Raw genomic sequence first — 12,250 nt, 5'->3', positions numbered from 1 at the left:
TGATCTGTGGTGTCTACATCTGACCTCCGATCTGTGCGGAACTTCTGGCTATAGTGGAACGCATGCATTCCACGTGGAGCCAGAATTTGACTTCCGGTGGACTTAGACGCTCACATCCGGTCTGCGAACAGTGCAGAACTTCTGGCTATGGCAGAGCACACTTTGCGTTCCAAGATAAGGTATAACATTATTTCCGGCGAACTTTGACCGGTGGCATCCTCTTCCGGTCTGTGTCCGGCGGGAATCTTAAAAAGGGAGAAACACAAACTTGAGCCCAGACGCATGTACACCAGTCTACCGGACACATGCTCTCCATTCAGCAGGAGCTGTTTTGAGCCCGTTATTCTCTTCTTCCGCTGATGAGTGCTCCATGATATTGAAGAGGGGAGAAACGTGTGGGATGGGGTACTCTGCCGGTTATGTTATACTCCAGAGACAATAGGGTGGATCTTATACACATTTCTGACTACACCTCAGTTTCTGACTTTAGTAACTCTCCTCTGATCACAACCTTCCTTCCTTTTCTATTAATATTTGTCTCACTGTTTAGGACAACACTGTATAATGCAGAAATAGAAACGTTCATGCCATTGACAACCAACCAGAAAATAATTTACCGTTATCATTGTCTGGAATCTCCTCTGTCTCGTGCCTTTATTTAGCTGGAAAACATAAGTAAGACACTCACAAGTGTGCTGGATGAGGCAGCGCCTCCTGCACCACAACACACAGATGACAGAAACCCAGATTCACGCCACTGACTCATCTTCTCCCAGACTCACGCCACCAACTCATCTTCTCCTGCAGTGATGAACGGTTTTAGAGAAAAACACATTTGGTAGAAGAATTCATCCATGATAAGTTAATGCTTAAAATATATAACTCTGCCTCTCATCTCACCAAACACCTTCAACACCCTCATCGGCTCACTACCAACAATCCTAAACCACTCTGACACTTTCCACTCCCTCCCCAGTCCTAAAGTGTCGGCACTGATCACCAACGGCAGCGTGGACAATATGACTACTGACTCAAAGAGATTGATCATATCAAAGAGTAAACTGTCTCCAAATCCCCCAATATCATGGCTTCTCTACCACATATCACCAAGTTCACTTTATGTCTTTTAACCAGTCACAGACACAGAAGCTTCCAGGCTGCTTGTTTCAACCACCTACCTGCACTGGTGACCATGTTGCCTCTCATCTCCTCCTGCCTTTCCCCAGCTGTCACTACCCACCTAAAATAATTAATCTCTTTCTTCTGGTATCTTTCCCTCCTCCTTCAAAACACGCCATCATAAACCCATTACAAAAAAAAAAAAAAAAGTCCCTTGACCAGAACTGTGCTGCTAATTACAGACCGGTCTTAGTCTTCTCTTCATCTTTCAGCTCTTGGAATGCTTGGTCCACTCCTGTCTAATCCGTTATCTCTCATATCACTCTGTTCTTGCCTCTTTACAATCCAGCTTCTCCTCTGTACACTCTACAGAAAATGCCCTCACTAACGTCTCTTTTTTTTTTTTTTATAAATAAATCAAGTAACTTTTTATTAATTCTAAAACATTTACAGAAAGGAAAAACAGGATATCCAAATCAGATCATTTGAACCTCAACTCTTTCCTCCCCCGAACAACCAACCCTTCCAAACATCAGTCGTACTCGACCAGAATCCAAAATACAGTGTATATAGGAATATAAAGTCCAAAACATCTACAACATGTCTGGTCACACTGTCAGGACCAGCTAAGCAGCGTGCATTCCAGAAATATAGAGTATATTTTAAGGCTCTTCAGCACAACGTTAAACAACAATAATTAATAGTTACGGACCTCCCAAGGAGACCAAAATTTGTCAAATGTACTTCTTTTCCTTTTGGGATAAACCTTTTTCAACCAGGATAAGAGATTTCACATGTTTGATTCCCTGCGGTAGGGAGGTCTCCCTGAGATCCAGTTTTTAGCAATTAGTTTCCTGGTGGCAAACACCAGGCATGCAATAGCAATTTTCCCCACCTTGTCCACTTGCAGCTCATCAACGTATCCCAGAATACAAACCGGGGGGGGGTCTTTAGGCACTGTACATTAGGGTGATGACAATTTTAAAAATTTTGCAAAACGAAAATGAAACCCCTTACATTGGAGGAACAATTGCATTCAAATGACATTAGTATCATCAAATTTGTAAAATATTTTAAAAAGTTCCCCCTCTTTTTCAAAAGATTTTTCGTCTTTTAATTTTAATCTTTAAAGAAAATATCTTTCTAAGTTGTAACAAAAAGTGGTATTTTATTCACATCTAGAACATTCTGGAATATTTTAAAATATTTTGGAACTTAGTATTATCTTTTCATTTTCAGTACAAAGCTTCAAGTTTTACGATCAAGAAGTGCATTCAGAAAATGTCTTCTAGAAATTCCAGCAACAGTGTAAAAGCAAACAGGTCTATCTGGACGAGGAATATGCCCTCCTATTGTCAACATAAAAGATAATAATGCAAAATTGCATGTCCTTTTTTGGTGGAAAAATACCATTTTTGCCTTATTTCATTTGAATGAAAGGGGGAACTTTTTTTAAAAAACAAAAAAAAGCAATACTTATTCTTAAATAACCCATAAAAGTTCCTCCATTGCACATGGATTTCATAAAATTTTTTTTTTTGTCATTACACTACTGTACATTCATATGCCTATTCTAGAATAGAAGACCACCAGTCCTCAGACATGCCCCCCAAATCCAATTCCCACTTTTGTTTAACCAGCCAAAGAAACTTTTTCAGAAAGATGAACAGCAAGTCATCATATATACATGAAATCACCCCCTCAGTGACCCTTGCTGAGCATATATTGTCTAACGTGATATTTTTCTGATCTACAAAATTATTTAACTTACATTGGGCTTTATATGCATGTTTAGGTTGGAAGTAGTGAAATAAACTGCTTTCAAACAGGTGAAATTCCGCCTATAAAAGTTCAGAGGTTTTGAGTACATTACTGTGAACTGCATTGTATTTTATATGGTATGCATTGCTGAATATACACCACTTTCCCATGCTCCTGTATGCCCCAAGTGAACTGCATTGTATTTTATATGGTATGCATTGCTGAATATACACCACTTTCCCATGCTCCTGTATGCCCCATGTGAACTGCATTGTATTTTATATGGTATGCATTGCTGAATATACACCACTTTCCCATGCTCCTGTATGCCCCATGTGAACTGCATTGTATTTTATATGGTATGCATTGCTGAATATCCACCACTTTCCCATGCTCCTGTATGCCCCATGTGAACTGCATTGTATTTTATATGGTATGCATTGCTGAATATACACCACTTTCCCATGCTCCTGTATGCCCCAAGTGAACTGCATTGTATTTTATATGGTATGCATTGCTGAATATACACCACTTTCCCATGCTCCTGTATGCCCCATGTGAACTGCATTGTATTTTATATGGTATGCATTGCTGAATATACACCACTTTCCCATGCTCCTGTATGCCCCATGTGAACTGCATTGTATTTTATATGGTATGCATTGCTGAATATCCACCACTTTCCCATGCTCCTGTATGCCCCATGTGAACTGCATTGTATTTTATATGGTATGCATTGCTGAATATACACCACTTTCCCATGCTCCTGTATGCCCCATGTGAACTGCATTGTATTTTATATGGTATGCATTGCTGAATATCCACCACTTTCCCATGCTCCTGTATGCCCCATGTGAACTGCATTGTATTTTATATGGTATGCATTGCTGAATATACACCACTTTCCCATGCTCCTGTATGCCCCATGTGAACTGCATTGTATTTTATATGGTATGCATTGCTGAATATACACCACTTTCCCATGCTCCTGTATGCCCCATGTAAACTGCATTGTATTTTATATGGTATGCATTGCTGAATATCCACCACTTTCCCATGCTCCTGTATGCCCCATGTGAACTGCATTGTATTTTATATGGTATGCATTGCTGAATATCCACCACTTTCCCATGCTCCTGTATGCCCCAAGTGAACTGCATTGTATTTTATATGGTATGCATTGCTGAATATACACCACTTTCCCATGCTCCTGTATGCCCCATGTGAACTGCATTGTATTTTATATGGTATGCATTGCTGAATATCCACCACTTTCCCATGCTCCTGTATGCCCCATGTGAACTGCATTGTATTTTATATGGTATGCATTGCTGAATATACACCACTTTCCCATGCTCCTGTATGCCCCAAGTGAACTGCATTGTTTTTTATATGGTATGCATTGCTGAATATACACCACTTTCCCATGCTCCTGTATGCCCCATGTGAACTGCATTGTATTTTATATGGTATGCATTGCTGAATATCCACCACTTTCCCATGCTCCAGTATGCCCCAAGTGAACTGTATTGTATTTTATATGGTATGCATTGCTGAATATACACCACTTTCCCATGCTCCTGTATGCCCCAAGTGAACTGCATTGTTTTTTATATGGTATGCATTGCTGAATATACACCACTTTCCCATGCTCCTGTATGCCCCATGTGAACTGCATTGTATTTTATATGGTATGCATTGCTGAATATCCACCACTTTCCCATGCTCCTGTATGCCCCAAGTGAACTGTATTGTATTTTATATGGTATGCATTGCTGAATATACACCACTTTCCCATGCTCCTGTATGCCCCAAGTGAACTGCATTGTTTTTTATATGGTATGCATTGCTGAATATCCACCACTTTCCCATGCTCCTGTATGCCCCAAGTGAACTGTATTGTATTTTATATGGTATGCATTGCTGAATATCCACCACTTTCCCATGCTCCTGTATGCCCCAAGTGAACTGCATTGTTTTTTATATGGTATGCATTGCTGAATATCCACCACTTTCCCATGCTCCTGTATGCCCCATGTGAACTGCATTGTATTTTATATGGTATGCATTGCTGAATATACACCACTTTCCCATGCTCCTGTATGCCCCAAGTGAACTGTATTGTATTTTATATGGTATGCATTGCTGAATATACACCACTTTCCCATGCTCCTGTATGCCCCAAGTGAACTGCATTGTTTTTTATATGGTATGCATTGCTGAATATCCACCACTTTCCCATGCTCCTGTATGCCCCAAGTGAACTGTATTGTATTTTATATGGTATGCATTGCTGAATATCCACCACTTTCCCATGCTCCTGTATGCCCCAAGTGAACTGCATTGTTTTTTATATGGTATGCATTGCTGAATATCCACCACTTTCCCATGCTCCTGTATGCCCCATGTGAACTGCATTGTATTTTATATGGTATGCATTGCTGAATATCCACCACTTTCCCATGCTCCTGTATGCCCCATGTGAACTGCATTGTATTTTATATGGTATGCATTGCTGAATATCCACCACTTTCCCATGCTCCTGTATGCCCCAAGTGAACTGCATTGTATTTTATATGGTATGCATTGCTGAATATACACCACTTTCCCATGCTCCTGTATGCCCCATGTGAACTGCATTGTATTTTATATGGTATGCATTGCTGAATATCCACCACTTTCCCATGCTCCTGTATGCCCCATGTGAACTGCATTGTATTTTATATGGTATGCATTGCTGAATATACACCACTTTCCCATGCTCCTGTATGCCCCAAGTGAACTGCATTGTTTTTTATATGGTATGCATTGCTGAATATACACCACTTTCCCATGCTCCTGTATGCCCCATGTGAACTGCATTGTATTTTATATGGTATGCATTGCTGAATATCCACCACTTTCCCATGCTCCAGTATGCCCCAAGTGAACTGTATTGTATTTTATATGGTATGCATTGCTGAATATACACCACTTTCCCATGCTTCTGTATGCCCCAAGTGAACTGCATTGTTTTTTATATGGTATGCATTGCTGAATATACACCACTTTCCCATGCTCCTGTATGCCCCATGTGAACTGCATTGTATTTTATATGGTATGCATTGCTGAATATCCACCACTTTCCCATGCTCCTGTATGCCCCAAGTGAACTGTATTGTATTTTATATGGTATGCATTGCTGAATATACACCACTTTCCCATGCTCCTGTATGCCCCAAGTGAACTGCATTGTTTTTTATATGGTATGCATTGCTGAATATCCACCACTTTCCCATGCTCCTGTATGCCCCAAGTGAACTGTATTGTATTTTATATGGTATGCATTGCTGAATATCCACCACTTTCCCATGCTCCTGTATGCCCCAAGTGAACTGCATTGTTTTTTATATGGTATGCATTGCTGAATATCCACCACTTTCCCATGCTCCTGTATGCCCCATGTGAACTGCATTGTATTTTATATGGTATGCATTGCTGAATATACACCACTTTCCCATGCTCCTGTATGCCCCAAGTGAACTGTATTGTATTTTATATGGTATGCATTGCTGAATATACACCACTTTCCCATGCTCCTGTATGCCCCAAGTGAACTGCATTGTTTTTTATATGGTATGCATTGCTGAATATCCACCACTTTCCCATGCTCCTGTATGCCCCAAGTGAACTGTATTGTATTTTATATGGTATGCATTGCTGAATATCCACCACTTTCCCATGCTCCTGTATGCCCCAAGTGAACTGCATTGTTTTTTATATGGTATGCATTGCTGAATATCCACCACTTTCCCATGCTCCTGTATGCCCCATGTGAACTGCATTGTATTTTATATGGTATGCATTGCTGAATATCCACCACTTTCCCATGCTCCTGTATGCCCCATGTGAACTGCATTGTATTTTATATGGTATGCATTGCTGAATATCCACCACTTTCCCATGCTCCTGTATGCCCCATGTGAACTGCATTGTATTTTATATGGTATGCATTGCTGACTATCCACCACTTTCCCATGCTCCTGTATGCCCCATGTGAACTGCATTGTATTTTATATGGTATGCATTGCTGACTATCCACCACTTTCCCATGCTCCTGTATGCCCCATGTGAACTGCATTGTATTTTATATGGTATGCATTGCTGAATATACACCACTTTCCCATGCTCCTGTATGCCCCATGTGAACTGCATTGTATTTTATATGGTATGCATAGCTTACCCATCTTCTTGTATCCATAATTGTACTCCATCTTGTTATCTTTGCCACACATCTAAGTGGTCTGTATAACCCCTTTCCCCTTTTATGACCTCTGCTTAAGGCCTCTTTCACACATCCGGTTTTTGTAATCCGGCACGATGCGGCGAAATTTTTCATAACCGGATCCAGCACCTGATCCGGTTTTGTCCCATAAGCTTTCATGGTCGCCGCATCGTGCCGGATGGTTATGCGTTGTGTCCGGTTGTTGCCGGACACGGCAGAAATTAGCCGTCCGGCATCTGCAAAAAACGTTCTCTGCAACGTTTTTTGTCAGCGCCGGACCGGCTTTTTCCACAGCGCATGCCCGGACTCTGTGAATGTTAACCCCACAAGTGCCCGGCGAGAGAGAGAGAGAAAGATCTCTCTCTGTCACCCAGACACTTGTGAGAGATCTCTCTCGCCGGGCACTTGTGGGGTTAACACTCACAGTGTCTGGGTGAGAGAGAGAGATCTCTCTGTGGGGTTAACCCCACAAGTGCCCGGCAAGAGAGAGAGATTCTCTCGCCTGGACACTAAGTGTTAACCCCACATGTCTCTCTCTCTTTCCACCCCCCTCTCCTCTCCTCCCCTCCCTTTCAGCAGCTGTCTCTCTCAGCGGCTGCCTCTGTCCACCTCCTCTCTCCTCTTGCGGCTCCTTTAAATCACGTCCGAGCCGTATCAGACGCCACACACACACATCCGGTGTCACGGCTGCAGGCCGGATCCGGCGGTCCGGCTTTTCGCCGCACGCCGCCAGACCCCACACACCGGATGTGTGAAAGTAGCCTAACTCTGTGCATTTGGCCTGGGCAGTCACACCCCACTCTCACTCACAGCTGATTGTGTTTAGCTGCACATATATTCAGCACCATGGGTCTGCTCCAGACGAAGTCGGCTCCATCAATTTAAAAATCCTTATTTCGAAGTACTGATTTCTAAGTACTCTGAATTAGACTAGAATTGGACTGGAATTTGACTGCAAGGCAACAGCCTATAAACACCACAACAATGTTTCGCCTTCTTTTTACTATCACCCCCATACTACTCTTTCTCCCTAACTCCTGCAATCCCCCCTCCTAGTAAGGAACTATTCATCTCCCCCTCCATTCTCCCCAGCCACCTAACCTTCTCCTCACAACTGTTCCTCCACATACAATCCTTTTTCTCCAGACACACACGGCCACATCATGTCCTATCCTGCTCCCACCTTCTAATGCTCTGTCTACTACTCCTTATTGCTGGTGACGTATCCCCAAATCCTGGCCCTCCTCAACACATCCCCACACTGACTTCTACCACCCTGCCACGATCCTCTACACGTCCTCGCAACCATGATAACCTCATACCCATTCATCCAGCCCCCACTCCCTCAACCCCCTTACCTGGAGCCCTATGGAACGCACGCTCTGTCTGCAACAAGCTATCATTTATCCATGACCTCTTTATCACCAACAAACTCTCCTTCCTCGCCATCACTGAAACCTGGCTCACTCCCTCTGACACAGCCTCTCCAGCTGCGCATTCCTATGGCGGATTCCATCTCTCTCACACCCCTCGCCCCAGCAACAAACGTGGTGGAGGAGTTGGCTTCCTCCTGTCTGATACCTGCTCCTTTACCCCAATTCCTCAGCCACCCTCCGCTACTCTTCCCTCGTTCAAGGTGCACTCCGTCCGCATATATTCCCCCTCCTACTGGCTGTCATCTACCGCCCACCAGAACTAGCCATCTCCACCTTTCTCGACCACTTCACCACCTGGCTACTCCATTTCCTTTCTGCTGACATCCCCACCATCATGGGCGACTTCAACACCCCCATTGACAATTCCACCCCGGTTGCCTCTAAACTTCTATCGCTCACGGCTTCCCTCTGCCTCACTCAATGGTCCTCTGCGGCCACTCACAAAGATGGTCACACACTGGACCTTATCTTCACTCGTCTCTGTTCCTTCGCTAATCTCAAAAACTCACCCCTCCCCTTGTCTGACCACAACCTACTGACATTCTCTTCCCTCTCCTCTGCTACTGCGCAACCCCCGCTCCATAAACTCGCTCACCCTCGCAGGAATCTCAAACACCTCAATTTACAATCACTCTCTGAGTCCCTTCTCCCTCTTACAGACATAGCTACCCTTCATGACACAGATGCTGCTGCCACTTTTTATAACACCACAATAACAGCAACACTTGATTCAGCTGCCCCCCTCATGCAGAGCAAAACTCGAACAATCAACAGTCAGCCCTGGCTGACCAGCCTGACCAAAGAACTGAGACGGGTTTCCAGGGCCGCTGAGCGGAGATGGAAGAGAACCCATTCTACTGAGCACTTCAACGCATACAAGCAGTCCTTTGTCAGCTTTAAGGCCACGCTCTCTGCCGCAAAACAAACTTACTTCGCATCTCTCATATCCTCCCTGTCTCACAACCCTAAACAGCTCTTCAACACTTTCAATTCTCTAGTCCGTACCACAACACCTCCTCCCCCTCCTCTCATTTCTGCTGAAGACTTTGCCTCCTTTAAGCAGAAGATCGACACGATCAGACAAAACTTTGGCCCGCAGCCCCAATGCCCCTCTTAGCCGCTCAGCCCTGTTCTGCAAAAGCCAGCTTCTCCACCATGACAGAAGATCAGCTCTCCACCCTTCTGTCAAGATCACACCTCACCACTTGTGCCCTCGACCCACTCCCATCTCACCTCATCCCTAACTTGGCCACAGTCCTCATCCCATTTCTAACACACCTTTTCAACCTTTCACTTACAAATGGTGTCTTTCCCTCATCCTTCAAACATGCCTCAATCACACCCATCCTCAAAAAGCCCTCCCTTGACCAATCCTCGGTGTTTAACTATCGCCCAATATCTCTTCTCCCTTACGCCTCAAAACTACTGGAACAGCATGTACAGTATATCTTGAACTGTCCTCCCACCTCTCCTCCTGTTCCCTCTTCGACCGGTTACAATCTGGCTTCCGACCGCATCACAACTGAAACTACCCTAACTAAAGTCACTAACGACTTACTAACCGCCAAGAGCAAGCGACACTACTCTGTCCTCCTTCTCCTGAACCTGTCCTCTGCCTTCAACACCGTAGACCATTCCCTCTTGCTACAGACTCTCTCATCTCTTGGCATCACTGACCTGGCCCTATCCTGGATCCCATCATACCTAACAGACCGAACATTTAGTGTCTCCCTCACACACCACCTCCTCACCTCGCCCCCTGTCTGTTGGTGTTCCCCAAGGCTCTGTCCTAGGACCCCTACTATTCTCCATTTATACTTTTGGCATGGGACAGCTCATAGAATCCCACGGTTTGCAGTATTACCTCTATGCCGATGACACGCAGATCTACCTATCTGGTCCCGACCTCGCCTCCTTACTGACAAATCCCACAATGTCTGTCTGCTATCTCAGCCTTCTTCTCTGCTCGCTTTCTCAAACTGAACATGGACAAAACAGAATTCATCATATTATCCCCATCTCACTCTACCCCCCCACCAGACCTATCCATCAATGTCAACGGCTGCTCTCTTTCCCCAGTCCTGCACGCTCGGTGCCTTGGGGTGATCCTCGACTGCGCTCTCTTTCAAACCACATATCCAAGCCCTCGCCTCCTCCTGCCGCCTCAAACTCAAAAATATTTCCCGGATCCGCTTTCCTCAACCACGAAACCACAATAACACTAGTGCATGCTCTTATCTCCCGCCTCGACTACTGCAACCTCCTACTCTCTGGCCACCCCTCTAGCACTCTGGCTCTGCTCCAGTCCATCCTACACTCTGCTGCCCGACTAATCCACCTGTCTCCCAGCTATTCCCCAGCCTCCCCCCTATGCCAGGCCCTTCACTGGCTTCCTATTGCCCAGAGGCTACAATTCAAAACCCTAACCATGACATACAAAGCCATCCACATCCTGTCTCCTCCATACATCTGTGACATGGTCTCTAGGTACCTACCCGCACGCAACCTTCGATCATCTCAAGATCTCCTTCTCTACTCCCCTCTTATCTCTTCTTCCCACAACCGCATACAAGACTTCTCCCGTGCTTCCCCCATACTCTGGAACTCCCTGCCGCAACACATCAGACTCTCACCATCAACGGAAACCTTCAAGAAGAACCTGAAGACCCACCTGTTCCCACAAGCCTACAGCCTGCAATGATCCTCGGTCTACTGAACCACCACACAACCTGCTCTACCCTCTCCTACTGTATCCTCACTCATCCCTGTAGACTGTAAGCCCTCGCGGACAGGGTCCCCTCTCCTTATGTACTTGTGTGTCCCTTGTCTTACACATGTTTATTATACTTGCCTATATTTCCCCTTTTCACATGTAAAGCGCCATGGAATAAATGGCGCTATATAAATGCATAATAATAATAATAATTACTGATTAACTGGTTAACATAAAATTCCTGTGGACTTCCGATTTCCAAATTCAGATCATTTTCATTAAGATTTCTTTCCATTAAGGGGAGCTGTTATAATTCCCAAATATTGGAATTGGGAGACCACCTTCACCTGTGTTTGTTGTAATTTGGAGTGAGCAAACGGGCCGTCCAGTGGACATAACATCAGTTAGGAAAAACCAGTGTTAAGACCTGATAGATCATTAAAGATGTTCCTAAGCTAATGGCTAAATCTAATGGTCACTGCTCTCTACTGATTCTCCTGGATCTCTGTGGCATCTGACTCACCAGTTCCACTATGCTCCGCTCTATCGGGCTCAAACAAACTGCTCTCTCCTGGTTCTAGATCCCCTCCTCTAACTGTTGGGGTTCCTCAGGGCTCAGTCCAAGGCCTCCTCCTCTTTTCCTTGTACACTGCCCCTATTGGACAAACCATCTGTAGATTTGGGTTCCAGTCCCATCTCTAATGACACACAATTATACACCTCTGCTCCTGACATCACCCTGGTTTACAACATAATACCAGTGATTGTCTGTCCACTGTCTCTAACATCATGTCCTCCCTGTGTTTGAAACTAAATGTTTCCAAAACTGAACTACTGGTACTTGTTTTTCTCCTATTAACCTGCCAAATCCGACATTGCCATTTCCACGTGTGGTTCCACAATAACTCTAGACTGCACACTCACTGCCTTCAGGTTATATCTGACTCAGAACCTTTT

The 12,250-nt window shown here is 44.4% G+C and overlaps 1 long non-coding RNA gene across 1 annotated transcript in view; it reads right to left on the bottom strand.

The window, feature by feature from the left end:
• The window catches only part of LOC141073805 (uncharacterized), a 44,028-nt gene that overhangs the window by 17,280 nt on the left and 14,498 nt on the right, over window positions 1-12,250 (bottom strand). The window contains exon 2 of the long non-coding RNA XR_012227068.1: window positions 618-662. This is a non-coding gene — a long non-coding RNA (uncharacterized lncRNA). The remainder of the gene's footprint in view (window positions 1-617; window positions 663-12,250) is intronic.

This window comes from Dendrobates tinctorius, unplaced genomic scaffold (genome assembly GCF_039654945.1).
Source record: "Dendrobates tinctorius isolate UK_male_01 unplaced genomic scaffold, ASM3965494v1 ptg000315l, whole genome shotgun sequence".
NCBI classification, from domain to species: Eukaryota; Metazoa; Chordata; class Amphibia; order Anura; family Dendrobatidae; genus Dendrobates; species Dendrobates tinctorius.
This window is presented reverse-complemented; position numbering and strand designations above follow the sequence as displayed.